Here is a 6,297-nt window from a genome sequence, read left to right on the forward strand (position 1 = left end):
TTAATCATAGAAGCATCTACAAAATCCTGAAAAATAGTACCCATGGACAAAAAAATAAAACTGATTCAATGTAAAAGCAATTCCAAGTTTATATAAAGCTTCTTGGATCCCTTGCAGTAACTCCAAAAATAATTCCAAAAATATTTGGGCAACTACCAAAATAGAATATGAACAGATAAACTTGAGCATCCTGAAATAAAAGCTACATCTTCTTACTCTAAATGGGATATCAAAAGTTGGGAACTTCTTAAACATAATGGCCAGGGAAGTTTTTCGGAGGAGGTGATTCTGTATGCTGAAATCAAAGAACAGAAAGGACTAGACACACAGAACTGGGGGGAGAGTATTCATAGGACAGGCTGTGCTTTCGAAGTAGAGCGTGTTCTGCTTGCAATGGGACAAGCAGATGGCATGACTTTAGAGAGATTAGATAAGGGTGTAAAGCAGATTCTTACAGTTTACCACAACGTGTGGATTAAGACTCAGAAGAGGAGAAATGAAAACTTTTAAGCAAGGTAGTGACATAATGCAGCTAAATTTTGAGAGAGAGAAAATCACTTCTGCTACATAGGATAGTGGAGGGAAATGAGGAGAGAGAGAACATGAAAAGACAACTAAAGAGACTCATGTAGAAGTCCAAGTAAAAGAGGATGATAGTCTGCAACAAAGGCAAAGACAGTCAAGATAGAAGGAAGTGGCCAAAACTGGTTTGGCTCAGCGGATAGAGCGTCAGCCTGCATACTGAAAGGTCCCAGGTTCGATTCTGGTCAGGGGCATGTACCTTGCTTGCAGGCACATCCCCTATGGGGGATGTGCAGGAGGCAGCTGATTGATGTTTCTCTCTCATCCATATTTCTGGCTCTCTATCTCTCTCCCTTCCTCTCTGTAAAAAATAAATAAAATATATATTTTTAAAAAGTCTTAAAAAAAAAAAAAGATAGAAGGAAGTGGAAGAATGGGAGAGCATTTGGAATTAACAAGGCCTGATGATGGGATGAATACTTGGGATAAGAGAAACTGGGCAACCAGAAATTACTCCTCTTTTCTACTTCTTTTTATTACTGGATGATTGATAATCCTTTTGAGATGTTGAAGATCGTGAATGAGGAAATTAGTGCAGTTGAAAAGAATACATGAATTATACTTGACAGTTTTCTAATAAATTGCTCATGCAACTTATTACTTGGGATAAAAGAGGATGAGCAGGAAACACTAGGAGAATTTAACTTAGTGTAATATATATATATATATATATATATATATATATATATATATATATATATATAGAGAGAGAGAGAGAGAGAGAGAGAGAGAGAGAGAGAGAGAGAGAAAGAGGGAGAGGGAGAGAGAGAGAGAGAGAGAGAGAGAGAGAGAGGGAGAGAGAGAGAGAGTATATTTCAGGTTAAAGGCATCCTAATAGATCTGTAAGATTACAATTACTTACCTTGGACATATAAGCCTTTTAGTGCAAACCCTCTTCTCACAGTTTATTAGCAGACCTTCAACCTTAACTGTCTTAACTGTCGATACTGGCTTGATTCTTGTCCTTTCGCTTTATGGCCTATGTTTCAGTGGGGACTTTGTTTTGGTTACTGTTAGCATTGAGTTCTAAAACAGTGTGCTGCAACAGGGAGTGGTAGGAGGCTGCTTATTAACTAGTCATGACAGTATCTACCCACCCTGTGACTTCACCTCTGCTTTAATGCAAGGAAGGGAAAGTGAGTGGATATTGTTTGCCTAAAAAAAAGTGTGAGACTAAATTATTAGTCTAAACCTAGCATATACTAGAAAAATGAGAGACATTAACATTTTCCCTATTATTATAAAAATTTGTAATATACACAAGACAAATTGAAAAAAATTATAATGAACCACCTATATACCCACACCTAGATTCTATCGGTAACATTTTAGAAAAGGTACTTTATATTGCATCTTTCCGTAGATCCATCTTTCTATCCATCCATTAATTCACCTTAATTTTTGATGCATTTCAAAGTAAATTATTTCAAAGTAACAGCACACTTCCCACCATATGTACTTCAACATGCATGTCATTAAATAAATATGGTTAGCTTCTTCTTTTGATAAAAATTATATATGTAATACATAATTCTTAAGTATATGTTCACTGAATTTTGACAAATCTATATATCAGTGTAACCCAAACCTGTCAAAATAAAGATTACCATCATCCCAGAAAAATTTCCCAAACTTCTTCCCATTCAATCTTTATTTCTACCTCACCAGAAGCAACTACTGTTCAATTTATTTTCAGTCTAGAACTTAATAGAAATGAATTCATACAGCATATACTCTTTTGTGTCTGTTTATTTGACTCAACATGTTTTGAAATATATTTATATGATATGTATATTGGTATTTTATTCCTTTTTATTGATGAGTAGTATTCAAATGTATGGCTATAACATGTTTGTTTACCCACTCTCCTATTGAAAGATACCTAAACTATTCCAGTTTCTGCTATTCTGAATAAAACTACTGTAAACTTTTTAAAATAAGTCTTTTTGTGGACATATATTTTATTATCTTGGGTAAATAACCAATATTAAAATTGCAAAGTTATAATATAGGTGCATTTTTAGATTTATAAGTAACTTCCAGAACTTTTCTGAAATTAGTTGTACCATTTTACATTCCAACCATAGAGCTCCATTTGCTCCACAATCTTAGCAACATTTGGTTTATCCATTTTTAAAATTCTAGACACCTCAGTGAGTGTATAATGATATTTTGTTGTGGTCTTAGTTTGAATTTAGAATGATGATTAATGATGTTGATAATTTTTGTTGTGTTTATTCCCCTTCCTGCAATTTTTAAATGAAGTATTTGTCTAAATATTTTGCCTATTTGATAACTGGATAGTTGTGTTTTTATTACTGAGTTGTAAGAGTTCTTTATACATCTTCAAAGCCAGTCCTTTGTTAGATACATATCTTGCAAATATTTTGACTAGCCTATAATTATTTATTTTCCTAATAGCTGCTAATAATCAGAAGTGTTAAATTTCAATGAAGCCTAACTTCATTTTTTCCCCTTTTATGGTTATTGCTTTCTATGACACAAGTAACTTTGTTTACTACTTAATAAAAAAAAGACCCCTCCATGTATTCCTCAAAAAGCTCTATAGTTTTAGCTATAGGGTCATAAGTATATAATTTATTTTTTATTTATGTTTGGTTATAGAGTAAGACAAATATTAAGGTTCTTTCCTCTTAATATCACTATTTGGTACCATTTGATAAAAAGACTTTTCTTTCCCCAAGCAATTTACCTTCCCATTACACAGAATTATTACCTTGCATTGTACTTCCTTAAAATAGCAAATTTTATATGCTTATCTTTTTAAATGTAAAACAAGCACTGTTTACACTGTGTCAATAATATAAAACCTGCCTCATCCTCCCCAGAAAAAGCCAGTCACAACAGTCCAGTTGAGTCTGGCTGATGTTGTCATTTCCCTCTAATAGACAAAGGTTGCTATTACACAGAATAAGACAAGTCTACTCAGCCTGATGATTCAGAGATCGGGGGAAATGATTCACTTCTTCAGTGCTGCTCACTAGCTGTGGTCTGCAGCTCATCTCCTTCCACTCCCTTACAGACAGACACCCTGCCTTCACAATTCTGAAATACTTGTTCCCAGAAAAGTCTAGGCTTTTCTCACTTCCAGGGATCTGCCTGTGGTATTATCTTTGCCATTAATGCCTTCATCCTGACATCTGAGGAACTCTATTCATATCAGAGGAAGCTCTTCTCAGCCTCCTCATAAATGTTAAATATTCCCTCCTAGGTGCTCCCATGGCACATTGGTCATAAATGTATTACATCACGTATCCATATTACACTAATCATTCATCCTATATTTGTCTCTCCTCCTCACACACAGTATCCTTAACATGAGCTTCTGGAAAGCATAAATCTCACCTATCTTTCTTTCCACTCACTAAGTTAAAACAATGGACATAACAATAGATTTATTGGACAAAAGAATTTGAATTTTCTTTATTTGAAGCGAAGTAAACCAGTTAGAGAAAGACAACTATTACATGATATCACTTATAAGTGGAATCATAAGAACAAAACAAATTGATAAACAAAATAGGGCCAGAGGTATGCAAGCAGGGAGCAGAAAAACAGACCTGGGGGTGTGGGGGGAGTGGGCAGGAAGAGATTAACCAAAGAACATATATGCATAAACCATGGACAAAGACAATAGCATGGACAAATCCAATGGATTTGTTATAGCTCCTTCATAGAATGTTTAGGTTCTCTGTATATTTTGACTCACCTTCTGGGGATTGTAGTTCATATCAGTTCACTATCCAAAGCCTTCACCATGTTACTTACACCTTTTCTGTGTGCTCACCTCCCAGTGGCTAGATGGGACCTGGGCTGTAGTCTATCTCATAGTTCAATTCTCAAAGCATCTGCTATGCTATTAAGATCAGTTCTATCTCTGGCTCAGGGGCAAAACAAAGAGTTCATAGGCATTTTATGGCATCATTTTATCAGGACATCTCCTCCATCCAATCTCTCCAGCTCTCTTCAACACTCTGAGGTCCTCCTTTCTGGTCTTCTGGCTACAGGGTCAAACCTTGAGTTTCCCTGCCCTACTAGACACTCCACATGACTGAATTAGCCTCTGGTGTCTGGTTCTTTGAGAGACTACAAGAGTTACTGATAAGCTTCAAAGCTTTGAATCTGTTGAAATTTTAGACTAATTTTGTAAAAATATTCAGATGCCCAGATACCAATTTTACTTTTCTTCTCTCCTCTTCCTCCTCTTTCTCCCCCTCCTCTTCATCCCCCTATCCTGTCTTTCCATAGGCTTTTAAATTGCATATTTCTCCTTCTCCTCCTCCTGCTCCTTTTTTGGATGAGTGTTCTCTTAGAGAATCATCAACTTCATGTCACCAGTGAATCAAAAAGTCTTAAACACCTTCTATCAGAGGCAACACAGAATGGAAGCAGGAGCTTAGACAAGGAGACTTTGTTTCCCTGGATGCAACTGCCCACGTGGCTTTTGACAAGTTATAGGCTTTCGTTTTCTCTTCTGGAAGCACTGAAAATTCCTGATTCTGTGTTTCTGGGACTTTACCTATTTTCAGACTTCTCTTTCCAAGTTAGGACCAAATTAAAGCCTATCCTTTCAAAATCACTTTTGTCATTACTACCAAGTTTTTTGCTTTTTTTTTTTTTTTTAATTTTATTCCTACCTCACAAACAAGATATCTAACTAACCATCCTTGTTCTTCCATCTACCTCAGTTCTATTGAGGCTGTTAGTCACTCAAATTTTTATAGCCATGCTTCATGGTCTTCCACTCAATTCTACTCCAACTGCCTCTTAGGTACATATTAAATGTTACCACAGTTAGCTCCCTTTTCTCATTATAGGCATGTCCACCAGATCAAATTGGCATTTTTCTTCTGGCCCAGTGATTATTATCTTTCTATTATCTACTTCCTCTGACCATTTTCTGACTTTGTCTTAAAATTGCTTTCTCAAATCAAGTTCATTGAGAAAAAATACTTCAACACCCAATTGGATAGCCGCTCACCTTTTCTCAAAAAGCAAACAGCGACTATTTGTGAGCCTTATAACTGAAGAAGCCACCATCTGAATACCAGAACAGGTCCTAAATCAAAGGGTGTAAGTGGGAGATTTGTCTTCAGTTGCCTGCTGTACTCTGCCTCTACCTGCAGTTCCTTTTTCTGTTCACTCAGCACTTAGCTCTAGCTATTTAACTGGCCACAAGCCCCAGACCTGCCTGCTCTCTTGTATAAAAGGGGAAATTGTTAGGATAAATGAAATCATAAGGAATTGTTCAAGTCATACTCCTTCAGGGAACATTCACATTTTAAACAGCCTTGTCAAGACAAGTTATTCCTTTATCTTAATTCTGGATTTCCTAGCATGCTGATACTTGCAAAGAGGACCTAGTATGAGGCAGAGGCACCCCTAAAATTAAGAAAGAAAAAAAAAATCTTCAGCTAATGTAAAGGATTGAAAGTGAGATGAGTATTTTGTATTGTTGGACTATAGGGTATTGGGGTGTCATGTATTACTGTGTGAGAAAGATAGTGTGTACATCTTGTTATCCACAATATTCTAAGCTTCAAAGCACTTATAAAATATCAATACTTACAAAATTAGGTGGATAAATGAAAGAAATTCATTATATTTTCTTAAAATGCATCTCTGATTTACCTAATCAAACAGAATGCATAAAAAATCATCACAAGCTATGTGTAGTAATAGTATAATGATCTG

This window comes from Pipistrellus kuhlii, unplaced genomic scaffold (genome assembly GCF_014108245.1).
Source record: "Pipistrellus kuhlii isolate mPipKuh1 unplaced genomic scaffold, mPipKuh1.p scaffold_m20_p_12, whole genome shotgun sequence".
In the NCBI taxonomy this organism is placed as follows: domain Eukaryota; kingdom Metazoa; phylum Chordata; class Mammalia; order Chiroptera; family Vespertilionidae; genus Pipistrellus; species Pipistrellus kuhlii.